We start from the raw sequence: 13,176 nt of genomic DNA on the forward strand, positions 1-13,176 counted from the left end.
TAAAGATGATTAACGCTGTAATAAGAACTTTGCTTTGTACTTGAATTGTTGAACGATTTAAATAAAGAAGTTTCAGTAAATTCTGAGCGTGTTTTATTTTTTCAGTGCGCGCCAAACATAACATGCAAATTAATTTAATCAGGCAGGAATCGATCAACCGTAATAACATTCTTATTCGGAGCAATCTGATAAACAAAGACAACAAAAGACTGTTTTTACTGTTTAATCCTCGACAAAGCTCAACTTAATTAACATAATAGCTTAAGTAACGGTGCGTGAATCGAAACACGCATCCGATGTCTGGTGTATGATTTCATCTTCTATAACCAACAAAATCACAATCTCGATCAAATTCATCCAAAATAGAATCACTGAAAATGTATGATTACTACTGAAACTCACAATTCGTGAATAATGTGCTTGGCAGTAATCGCTTTTTCATACGCTTACGGACAATGAAAATCGACTACTGCATTCAAATGAATGAACAACTTAACTCCCGGTTATCTTCGAGAATGACTTCAACACCCTTCAAAAATTCACCAAAGGAACGCCAGGCAAAATAATGACCTCACACTGCCAAAGTGTAGGCTTGCGAAAGGCCAAAGGGCTTTCACCTTCGGTGGAGCAAAAACATCGACAATCATTTATCGAAGCATATTAGAAACACGGGAAAACGTAGCGTTTTTTTAAGAATTTTTTAATTCATGGTTTTTTTTTTTATTATCGTATTTTTTTCTTTCTCTCTATATTATCATCCAAATGTAAATAGTTTTCGTTATTGTTACTATTATTTTTATTTTCATGTATGACGGAAAAACCCCCCAAGGGAACCTATACAATAAAGTATGTATGTAATATACTATATGCTGTCGTGTATCCAAAAATAACTTCAAAAACCTGTCAAACCGGTAATACCGCCAATGACTGCCATAAGTTAAAAATAGAGCATGACATCATTGATAAACCTGTAAAACCAGGTCATAAGCTGTTGGTAAGGCTAAAATAAAATATGACGTCATCCTATAATAAGTGAGCAAGACAATAGGCGGTGACATCATCGGCGTTAATTTATGCCACCTCAGATTAATGAGAAACCACCTCAAAAAGGGGGAAACCGTGGTGCGCCCCTCACTACTGCCATCTGCTAAAACAATTGCGCCTCGTGAGACCAAAAGAATGCGTTTTGGATGGGCTCAAGCAATTCGAATATAATTAAATTGCAAGAAGAGCAAAAACAATCTTACGAAGTTGAAACATCTATTGAAGAAGTTATGGGTACATTCGATAGCTTTCACAATAACAGACCCCTTGTAATGAGGGAATACCACTAAATATCAAAGCACCTGTTGGGACTTAATTAATGATCCTTTGGCGCTCTAACTGACGCTTATCGAACCCTGAGCTTACACAACTTCGTAAGGGATTTTAGATGGGTTTATAAACGGAGGGGTTTTTATCAAGGCTGTGGGGGGGCGGGGGGGGGGGAATTAAACCGGTATAACAATAAAAATTAAAAGGTTTCGACCCGGGCTATAGCAGTGCAGATCGAAATACGTTTTTCATTCATAATCCATAATACCATAAACGGCGAAACCTTAGAATTTGGTAATGCTTTTACTCGATTTTAAATTTGTTTTCAGACCTGATTTAGTATGTGTTGGTAGTAACTTGCAATAGGGCGTCATATTAATTTCTTCTCGACAGCCTTAAAGGAAATCTTCTGAAAATGGCCTGTTTTGATTTTTTTTTAATTACCTGAAAGTGTGCATTGCTACAAACAAACACTCGTTAAAAAAAGCAAAGGACAGCTATTGTCCGCGTAAACAAAAAAAAAAAAAATCAGGAAAGCTAAGGACAGAAAACCCAATGTCAACATTTTTCTTTCAAAATTAGCCCCGCCCACCTTCCATTCAGCCCTGTCCCCTTCTGTAATTAAATTAAACAGCCTATTACTTTAAATAAATTATCTCAGCTTTCTACTTAGTCTTAGCTCTTATCGATGATTAAATCAAAATGATTGTTGTTTTATCTGTAGGTTCCTCGACAACAACAATATCCAGCAGCTACCAGGAGATATATTTTCTCAGCAATCAAAGTTGTTGGCGTTGTAAGTGTGGTTAGACTTTTTTCTGGTTTTTGTTCTAAGTTATTCTTTTAACAATGAATTGGCATCGTGATCTGCGTAAAACTTGCATCTCACACTAATCCTATTTTTGTACCACATTTTAATCGTTTTCCATACCAATTCATTCCCAACACACAAAGTTGACTAAGATTCTTTAGTTGCGTTCCACTGCCGTTTACATTTGCGCTGATTGGCTTTTGAAGAAAATAATATGATCATTGCGAAACTTTGTTTCCAAAGTACATAGGTATTTTCATGGCACTTTAGAGTTACTAGTGTTTTGTCTCGAGAATCTGCCTGCGTGCGTTGTGTGGCAATCTACTAATTACTCGTGTATGGTCTTTTTAACTGTAAAGTATCAAATTGAGCTATAAATAACAGGAAAGAATAAGAACTTAAACAATCTAAGTTGTGTGGCATAGCCAGTCAAAACTTTGTGCGAAAACTGTAGAACTCTCTTGGTGTCCAGAACTCGAGTTTTTAGTATATTTGCACCGTTCTATTAAGTTAAAAGGGTACCAGATTGATCGGATTTGTTGCCCTTAATGCTAATGTTCCACAGAAAATGATTGCACTAAAGTTTGTGAGGATGTTGCGAAATTTAAGATTTTTCTTGTGGCGTCCAAGCGGGTGACAGTCATCGAAAAAATTTCAATTGTCCACTGACTTTGCGATCGAGTTTTTCAGAAATCAATATCCTCACACTTTATTTCCTTATTTTATTTTAACTCATTAATAAATTGCACTATGTTTGGATGCCCTTGATAATGCAAAGCGGCTCGTAATTCACTTTGAGAAACACTGCTAAATTTGCGTTTTTCAAAAGTTGTCCGCGCTCCTACATAAACAAAATGTGATGCAAAAAATGTTTTATTTCAGATTATTCAATTATTAAGCGTCACGGCTATTTAGAGCTTTTTGAGGATTTATTTCTTAGGGAATAGCCGTCCCTGCGGCGGCGCTTCATATTTTTTAAAAAGTTAAGCAAAAGTTTTCAAACCTATTTTGAAGATCAGCCTATAGGCTATAGAAAAAGAATGCAGTTCGATTAAATCCCGTTTAGTTTCTCCTCCGTTCCAATTATTTATTTCGTAAATTGAACAAACAGTCCCTTCAGTCTTTCACAAAAGCATTTCCATTGTCTTGGTAACAGAACGTTTTCTTCGAAGCAAAGGCGCGGCGGCTAAGCACTTGATGGTATTCCCCAAAAAAGCTACTGGGTGGGAAACGATTTAACCGTTCCTAGGATACTTGTGCTACTTGCCATCACTGTGCTAAAAATAAAATAAACATTTTTTCCAAACTTTTTCTGCTGCTGGTAAGAGCACTGCTACTCCGTCCGCCATTTGCTAGTCGCAAAAATGTGCAGAAAGCTGACTCTCCCCTCCGGAAAGGAATCGAAAACAATTTTGAAATAGTATATCTGTGACTCGAATACTATTTTTGGGCTTAGAGATATGCTTATTTTATTGCATTGCTATAGGCCTAACTGCGTATTGAAATCGATGACAAATGTTCCATGTCAGGTGAAACGGAAGAAGGAGACAAACGAAGCAAAAGGTTGTATTCATAACTTTTTGATCAGGACTTTTCCAAACATTGCTTGATGTGTTTCGGTCTCTTTTCAGCTCGAACAAGTGCTGTTGTATTACGTCGGTTAAATCGCTCGCACTTCTAATAAGTTTAAGAGATATATATATTTATATGGCAACAATCGATCTTTAAAAGAAAACAATTCGGACACTTAAAACAGTTTTCAAGCACTGTACTTGAGTGAACGTATCTTAAACCACGATATTTTCCAAACCTAGAAGGAACTTAGTTTGTCACTATTCGTTTTCATGCTCATTTTCCATCCCCATTATGTAATACGTTATCCGCACCCACACGATCCTCCTTTTACAGATGCCCGTGTTTCACCGTTGGTATACTTTATATTCCTGTTAATGAAGCGAATTCATTTCTCTACGTACAAATGAATTTGTGACGATGATGGTACATTTTGACCGATAAACGTTTTGACATTTCGTATGACTTTTTTTCATTCCTTTAAAACACCACAAATTTTTTTCACATGAATCCTACTTGGTACGCGTACTGGTCAACGAAATATGAGGGATTTATTTGCTTATGCACTCGTAGGAAGGGAACTTGGCATATCTTTATCGATCTGCAAGAAGGCTTATAAGTTCTGGCCACTCGGCTATTGTAGTTAGACAGCCCTTCTCACCGAAATACAAACACATACACGCAGGTTCGGCGCACCTTCCCATGGCAACAAAGGCTATCACTCATTATACAATGAACAGTGTATAACTCGCGTTATGATGTGTGTAGCGGAGTTTGTGATTAGAGTATAGACGCACGATTGACGTCATCGAGTGGTTTGACAGGCGCACGTAATCAGAGTCTAAAGGTCCAGAAAGAGTGATTGGTCAACAAAGATTTGCAAACTATTTTTGCAAACATAGGGAAATATAAGCAAATTTTTGCAAGAAAGAAAAACTATCCGATGACCATTGAGATTGACCTCAACCAGGTTTTAAAAAATACGACTTTGCTGTGACGTGAAAAGGAAGAAAATATTTGCCCAAATTTGTCGCCGATAGAAATACGGTAATGGCGAGTATAACTCGATCACAAATCACCGTGAAGCGGCTGACATGCTCTTTTATTTTTAGGCCGAAAAGGTTACCTTTGAAAACATTGTTAACATTGTTAGTGAAACTCTTTTGAATTATACTCTAATTAATAAGATCACAACCGCGTGTGTGTATATAAAATGGTCTTAAAGTTTGCTTGAAAGTTTTTGAATCGACACAGTCAAAGTGATGCTCGCTCACTAAATGTGGTCAAAAGTCTTGGTTATTGTATAAAACAAATGGATTCCATTTTGCTGTTGGTCTGTACTCTGACAACGCACAAAGGACGTCAAATCGTGATAAGAAAATCAGTCACGCTACTCGCCTGCGGCTCGTAGCGTTTTCTTTGTTCTCACCACGTTTTAACGTCATCTGTGCGTTATCAGAGTACAGACGCGCGGCAAAATTAAATCTAATTGTTAAAAAGAAAACCATGTTGGACGAAGATGCAAGGAATTTGATGGGGAATAACGTTCCTATTTACTTGCAAAGCCTTACAGTTGTTTTGTAAGGTTGGAGTTTGCCCGTCAAGGTACCTGGCTCAATCTTGAGCTTGAGACAGATATCTCGATAAAAGAAAAAGTAAAAACTTTGATCTTGAAGATTCTTACTCACACAATATAAGCCTCAGCGAATAATTGTATATTGCACTTTTAAATTGACTTGACTATGCTTATGGATTATTGTTTGCAATTTTAGAGTTAAGGCGCTGGATTTAAATTGGCGTAATTCTATTTATTTACTTTTATTTCATAGGGGTTTGTCATCGAATAAAATTCAAAAACTGCCTGAGGGGATATTTGCAAATCTGACGTCGTTAAAATTGTTGTAAGCTGTAATTTTGTCTGTCATCTTAACATCAATTATTTTACTTTATTCACTATATTTACTTATTCTTTATATTTTACAGTCATGTATGTTAGTTAACAGAAACAGCCTTCCTTCTGACACAGAAAGGGTTTCAGTTTCCAACTATAAAAAACAAAAAACAAAAAAAACAAAACAAAAAAAAAAAAAGAAAAAAAAATAGAAACGTGAAGTGAAACCTCCACTTTTGAAGTATGTTAACGTTAAATTATTGAAAATACAGTCTAATTTCCCTTCTTTTTTTTTTTGCGGAAATTTCATTTCCAGGACCAGCCCATGGGCTATAGGAAAAATGCAGTTCGATTAAAACAAGTTAACAAGTTTAGTTTCTCCAAAATAAAGTCAAATTAAACTCACGGTGAAGTAATGTTGTCTTTTTATAGATATTTATATTGCAACAATCGAACACTAAAAACAGTTTTTATGCGCTGAGCTAAAGTAAACTTATTTTAAACGATGGTATTTTTTCCAAACTTTGAAGGAAGTTAGTTTGTCACTATTCGTTTCCATCCTCATTTTCCATCCCCATTCTGTAATGCCATCTGCACCCATCCGGTCCTCCTTTTACAGATGCCTGTGTTTCGCCGTAGGTATCATTAATTTTCTTGTCAATGAAGCGAATGCAATTCTTTACATACAAATGAATTCGTAATGATGATGGTACATTTTGACAAATAAACGTTTTGACATTTCGTTTGACTTTTTTTTTTTAATTATTCCTTTAGAAGAGTACAACTTTTTCATATAAATCCTATTTATTTCGCCAGCTCGTTCACGAAATTCGGGGAAGTGATTTGCTTATGCACTCGTAGGAAACAAAACTAGGCATAACTATATCAATCTGCAAGAAAAGGTTAGGAAAGAAGCCCATAAGTTCTGGCCACTCAGCTATTGTAGTTCCAACAGCCATTCTCCCCGAAACACAAACACACGAACACAGGTTTTGCGCACATTCCCATGGCAATAAAAGATATCACTCAAAACAAAACCATGTCGGGCGGAGAGTCAAGGAATTGGATGCGAAATTAGTGACGTACCTATTTACGTGCATAGCCTTACAGCTGCTTTGTAAGGTTGGAGTTTGCCCGCCAAGGCATCTGGCTCAATCTTGAGCTTGAGACAGATATCTCGACAAATAAAAAGAAAATGTAAAAACTTTGATGTTGAATATTCTTACTCACACAACATAAGCCTCAGCGAATGATTGTATATTGTACTTTGAGATTGACTTAAATATGCTTATGGATCATTGCTTGTCATTTTATGTTTGAGGCGCTAGATTTAAATCGGCGTAATTCTATTTATCTATTTTTATTTTATAGGAAGTTTTCATCGAATAAAATCCAAAAACTTCCTGATTGGATATTTGCAAATCTGACGTCGTTGGAATATTTGTAAGCTGTAATTTTGTCTGTCATCTTAACGTTATTTATTTTACTTTATTTACTATATTTTTTTATTCTTTATATTTTATAGTCATGTATGTTAGTGAACAGAAACACGCTTTCTTCTCGCACAGAAAGGGTTTCCCTTGCCAACTGTAAACAAAAAAAAACAAATAGAAACGTAAAGAGAAACCTCCACTCTTGAAGTATGATAATGTTAAATTTGTGAAAATACAGTCTAATTTAAAGTTTTGTTAGAAATAATATTTCTCCGCAGGACAATAGAGGGTTAGATTATTGCCTATTTTCCCTTTTTAATGTCCTAACCGTCAACATGTTGGATTTCATGCAGTCGCATGGTTGCCCTATGTATTGTTTCACAACCGTGGAAGTCAGTAATCCAGAATGGCGGTGCATGGGAAATTTAAGAAAGTCAGTAAGCGAAAATCATATCTAATGTATTGAATGTTATTTCTACCTTATAAGCTCAGAATTTAGACAGTCCGCTTCCAACTATTTAACGTAAATTATTATTTAGAGTGGTGGTTCCATTTTATAGATTGCAGTCTACTGATATACAAAATTAAATTATGCTTTAATATTTTAATGGTATTTTTATGTCGCTTTTGCTGCAATCATTTTTTTTTTTCGTAGGTGTTATTTGCAGTATAATGAATAACTGTATTCTGAAACAAAGGCGTCCAAAGCACATAACGCTAACAATACAAATCTAATAAAATTTAATTTTTTATAACAGAAATGTTCACTCAAAAGTTTACTACCTTACTCAATCGTATTTTCTACGGTTTTTTTTTTTTTTTGCCATTTGTTGCGCTATAGCCTTGTAACAGAAATAAGAATACGGTCAAAAACTCAAAGACGACAAATGTAAATAATTATTAATCACGAGCAAACACGTTTTCGTTCCTACAAATTTCAGCGGAAAAGATCTAGGCGAATATATGGCGCAAAAATCCTTACGCTAATAATATCTCAGTAGTAACTTGCGTTGCAACGACCACATCACTTAATCAATCAAAAAGGCTAACAAACGGCTGTACGCGAATAGGGAGCGCTTGTTTTCCATCATGCTTTGCCACTATATTTTTCTAACGATACTGGAAGAGCATCCAAGAAAGCTTAACTTTCCCTAGATCTGTCGTACGAGACGAAACTACAACGTTTTTATTTGTCATCCTTATGTGCCAGCGCTACGAACTATGCAAAAACTTGTTTAGCACGATATTGCATTTAACCCATGAAGTGGTTAGTCCACCTAGACGGGTATCGCAGTACAACTTCAAACCATGCCCGTTTTACAACCTCCCAAAGATGCACACCGTACGAATTGAATTATAGTTAAGACGACAGGCTAAAACATTTCTGCGTTGTAATTTCAACCTTAAAGATGACGAAGTTTTAAACAAGGTGCGGAGATATTTCCTGAATTAAAGCTCCGAGAAACTGAAAACAGGATATAAAGACAAACACGAACAGCTGGCCTACTTTATTATAAATTCTGGACAACTTAGGAAGGATGAACGGATTTTTTTTTTTTTTATTTCAGAAACTAAGATTCTATTTTAATCAGGCTGCGCCCGTACTAGCGAGCGAAGACTAGGAGAAAATTGCGGAGCAAATAATCCCACAACTACAAAACGTTTAAAAATTTAACTATATTTACCTAAAATTTCGTTTCTATATTATTTCAAATTTTCTATTGCTACGTACCTTTTTTCCATCTTTTTCTTTTACGTAAAACCTAAATTTGTAATAGCCCTCTTTCAATTCTCAAACACATCGCAGTTTATGTTTGGATTATTTCGTTAGCAATTTAAGCGTTCCAAAACCCAATACCCATTACTCGTTGATGGCTTCATGTAGTGTGATGAGTGGTGTAGGATAAATAACACCAACACTTAACAGTTTTTTGGAATTAAATAATCTCATATAAACTTGCCAACTTCTAAAGGAAAATAAGAAGAAAGAATATTAATACAAAGAATGGTACGAGTGCACGAGCAACTTGACAACGGGCGGAATATTTCTTCTGTCACAAACGCAGTCGAGGACGCAAAATGCCAATTTGCTTACATTTTGGGAAACAGACTTCTGCTTCCATGACGTTTAAAAATAACTTAAGTGAAATTCACATGTCCCAAGGGCTATACAGGGATCTCCCTCTCTGTCCCCCTATTTTCTCTTGACTTAAAATATTCTTTGCGTTTCAATCAGTTACGTTAATATATTAAGAGAGGCTGCCTGTAAGGATCAAAAATCCTCCGTCAGTCCTGAGTACATTTGGCGAATTGGTCATATTCTGTCCGAAAATATCCTTTGGTGAACACTTTTTAAAATCATATTCAAAAGTTCTAGCGACTTTTTAATTTTGAGAGATTCTCAAAAATTTCATAATGCCGTCAAAGTGCGGTTTCAAAGGTTCAAATGTTCAAAACAAGGTGCGAGAACAAAGAACCGCCAAACTGTTAAAATAACTTCAATTTAAAGCATACTCAGAGATTTTATTAGTCCTAGAAAAGCAAATTGGACTTAGAAATCCCGCCACTCTTACCATGTTAATATTCGCCTTGTCGACTCCTCTCGTAAACTGTAACTTATATGTTGTCCACAAGTATTGATGACATTTGAAAGGCAACGAAATGCTTTGAATAGTTACTGATTTTAAAGTTTCAGAAAAAAAATTGTTTACGATAAAATTTGTTTTGTTTTTTTAATTGTTTAATTGATTGATGGTCAATACCGTAGATTCCGATGATCTTGTCTACACAAATCTAACAATCGAAGCTCCGACCATCGGCGGCTAAAGTTTCCTGCGCTGGTCTGTAACAGTCATTTTCACTGCTTGTTTTTAATTGGATGAGTTACGAAAAGAAGGTTTTAATAAACGTACATTTCTCTTCACCACATGGTGGTCAGTAGTAAGTTTGCTGAAGTCCTGAATAAAGAACATTTCAACAAAAAAAAAAATGTATTCCATGATTTTTAAGGTCTCTTTTTGTTATCAGTATTGTCTTTATTTTATTGTAGACGGTCTGCTTCATGGTCAATCGATGTGATCCGAAATTCTTAGTTTAGTTCTTGTATATATTTTGGAATAAGATGTATCCAACGGAAAGTGACATGGGTATACCGAAACATGCTTGCAAATTTAAAACCACCGTTAATACAAAGCTTTCAAGTATTCTACTCCTATCTTTAAATCTTTTAACAAGGAAACGAAAATTCCAAGAGCCGTCGTTCGATTGTCCTCCTAAACATTGCAGTTTATGTTTTGTAGTAGTCTACAAGCAAAAGAATTTTAAAAAAACCCATTACTTGTTGATGTCTTTTGACTGTACATACTGAGAATGATACCAAAATGAAACTACACGAAAGTTCTGTTCACTGTTTTAAAGCAACACTATACTACCACGACATGTCATTCGTGCAACCGTTCTCTAATTGGATAAATCAATTTTTGAGCAGTCGCTTCCAGTACGCCTCGCTCTAGTGTTGACATCAGTCCGCTTACTTTTTCTACACAATCAGCAAAGTTGAAAGTGTTGAGTTCATATTTTTTTTCATTTTCTTTATCCTAACGGCTCCTTCAAGGCGTAAACAGGAAATAATTAGCATGATTTCAAGATTCCCAAACTACTGGTTTTTTGTAATAAACAACTGATGTTGTGCACAAATTAATCCCTTGTTGGACAAATAGTTTTTGTGTCACATATGACCAGTGTTGTTTTGTGTCACATACGGGTTGTGGAACGAGACGTTTCTACCACTATGCTGCTACTATTCATCAGGCGCCTAATCAAGACCAGCAGTATGGCACCCGAAAGGTAGGGGATCAACACCTGAGGAAACAACATCGTGAGGGAGACACGTAGGAAAACGACTAAATTTAAGCTTTTATTTTACCCCATCATGACTAAAGTCTTTCACGACTGCTTTTGGTATCGCATCACCTCAGCTTTGGTGTCACTTACGAGTTGATGGTTCATACCTTGAGCAAGACTTATGGTATAATTCTAGTTTTTGGCGCAAATGAATTATCTATAGAATAAGTCTATTGAACTTCGATTTTCAATGCTCGTGCAACAATTCAGCGCTTTTAATCCCGTGCTGAAAGAGAATGTTTTACTTGAGAGAAGTCCCTGACCAGTAGAATAATGTGCTTATGTTTTGAAGTTTTCCAGTTCAACTTGAGCTGCATTGTCTGTCACAAAACATATGCAATTATTAGATATTGTCAGCCCCCCAATACGCAATGTAATGCCCGTCACGATAAGAAAAAGTTCAGCTGCATGACTCAGGCTATGAACCATAAAACATTTTCTGCCAAAAACTGAACAATAGCCTTTCTTAGCCACTGCATCAGTAAACAGCTTAAGCGTCAGTGACGTTAACCACAGATCGTCTAAAAAGAAAACTCGGTCATTGAAAGCCACCAGAAATCGCATTCAAACCTGCAAATCGGCTTTAGCGTCTTTGCTTAAACGTATGCGGTGATGTGGGCGCTGTCAGACCTATCGTAAGATCAATAAGACCACGAAGAAACCTAGGCCTGGTACGATGACTGAGCAAGAAAAATTTAGAAGTCGAATTAGAGATTGGAGCTCCTTAAGAGACACCTTCTGACTTAAGTAAAACGAAGTTAAAAGTGTGTAACATTTTTGGAGGTTATCTTCTGGGAGCCTAGCCCCTTGAAAAACAGAGTCAAGCATGATACCTACAAACTGTAGCGAGGTATCGGGACCAACGGTTTTTTTCCTCGGCGATGCTGAGGACGTCAAGAAATTGACACATACTTCAAAAGCTAGTCAGATCTGACAGACACTTCTCTTTAGTGTTAGCGGTAATTTGAAAATCATCGAGTACATGCAGCACCTTGGATGCTCTGAGACCGTGTGGTCCGCTTAGTTGAAAGTCCAACATGTTCCTTACGAAAATGATGACATGTAGGACCGGGGTCAATTACTTGTGGTTTGTTACCTGTAGAGGGAGATGGTTGGCCACGAAATGTCACTTTTAGCAACAGTTCCCAATGGACTTCATCACAAGGATACTTATTAGGAGCAGTTTGCAGTAGAAGGCGAAGTTGCTCATCGCAAAAATACCCAATCGCCGAATTTAGCAGCAATATCTCTAACGATTTCCCAAGATATCATAAGTTGAAGTGCCTCGCTAGGAAACACAACTACGTAAATTGCAACGAAGGTATTAAATGCAGACATCCGTTGGTTAATATTAGTCATCTTTTTCGGAGGCTTACAATGCGCGAGAGTAAGCTCTGCGCTCGAAATGGGAGTAGAAGTATTGATTGATATGGAGTAGCGGTCAGGACTTGGGGTTACTGAAACTAGGAGCCCGAAACCCATGTACTCCACGGACATCTCCTCTTAAACGGACACGAGAACCATTGTGGTACTTGCACTCTTACTGGCTGTTGGCTTGCCTATGTGCAGAGTTGATGTGTCGAGGTGGCCTGCACCGCGCTGGCGACGTCGGTTGTGATAGCCTCCACATCGATGTTTGCACTAGTCTGTGTGGCAGTCTCAGGATGGACAGCAGTTACAACCGACGTCGATGGTATCGATCCAGCATGCTTGTTTGATCGACCGTGAGGCGTTCTCGGATGCGCGCTCTGCGAGAGGACAAAGCTTGTCATGAAGTTTAAAAAAATTAAATAAGAATGCGTAAATCAACAAAAGGGAGTTCATGGGTGTCCCAGGTGCTGGAAACGAGAGGATTGAACTGAAATTCCAGTGTGGACATGATTTAAGGACACAGAGGTCCAGAGGCAAAAAATAAGATTTTGTTGAAAAGTCAAAGCCAAATTCCGGATTAAAGCACAAAACACAACAAGGACAATAGCCAAGTGCAATTGGGCACGCTACCAGTACTGGATTGTACACGTAAATAGAAACATCCTACTATAATGGCCGAGATACTGCATCCGTAACAACCAAACAAAACAGCAGCTGCCGACGCAACACAGCAACGAAAGCCATGAAAATGAATAATGGAACTGGTGACTAGTTTTAACAATAAGCAACTAAATATTATCAAATAAACGCAAGCATTTCAAAAACTACGATACAATTTTTATTGCCCTATACCATTCGAATGAACGCCATCTGCTAAAAAA

General features: G+C 36.9%; 1 protein-coding gene and 1 long non-coding RNA gene across 2 annotated transcripts in view; both read left to right on the forward strand.

Annotated features, from left to right (window-relative positions):
- The window catches only part of LOC146482818 (uncharacterized), a 410,856-nt gene that overhangs the window by 351,102 nt on the left and 46,578 nt on the right, over nt 1-13,176 (forward strand). The window lies entirely within an intron of this gene.
- LOC146482827 (uncharacterized) overlaps nt 1,656-13,176 on the forward strand; it is a 20,704-nt gene continuing 9,183 nt past the window's right edge. Inside the window, exons 1-3 of the long non-coding RNA XR_014864027.1 lie at nt 1,656-1,663; nt 2,039-2,110; nt 5,527-5,598. This is a non-coding gene — a long non-coding RNA (uncharacterized LOC146482827). The remainder of the gene's footprint in view (nt 1,664-2,038; nt 2,111-5,526; nt 5,599-13,176) is intronic.

Source organism: Pavona decussata, unplaced genomic scaffold, assembly GCF_977016875.1.
Source record: "Pavona decussata unplaced genomic scaffold, jaPavDecu1.1 SCAFFOLD_42, whole genome shotgun sequence".
Classification (NCBI taxonomy): Eukaryota; Metazoa; Cnidaria; class Anthozoa; order Scleractinia; family Agariciidae; genus Pavona; species Pavona decussata.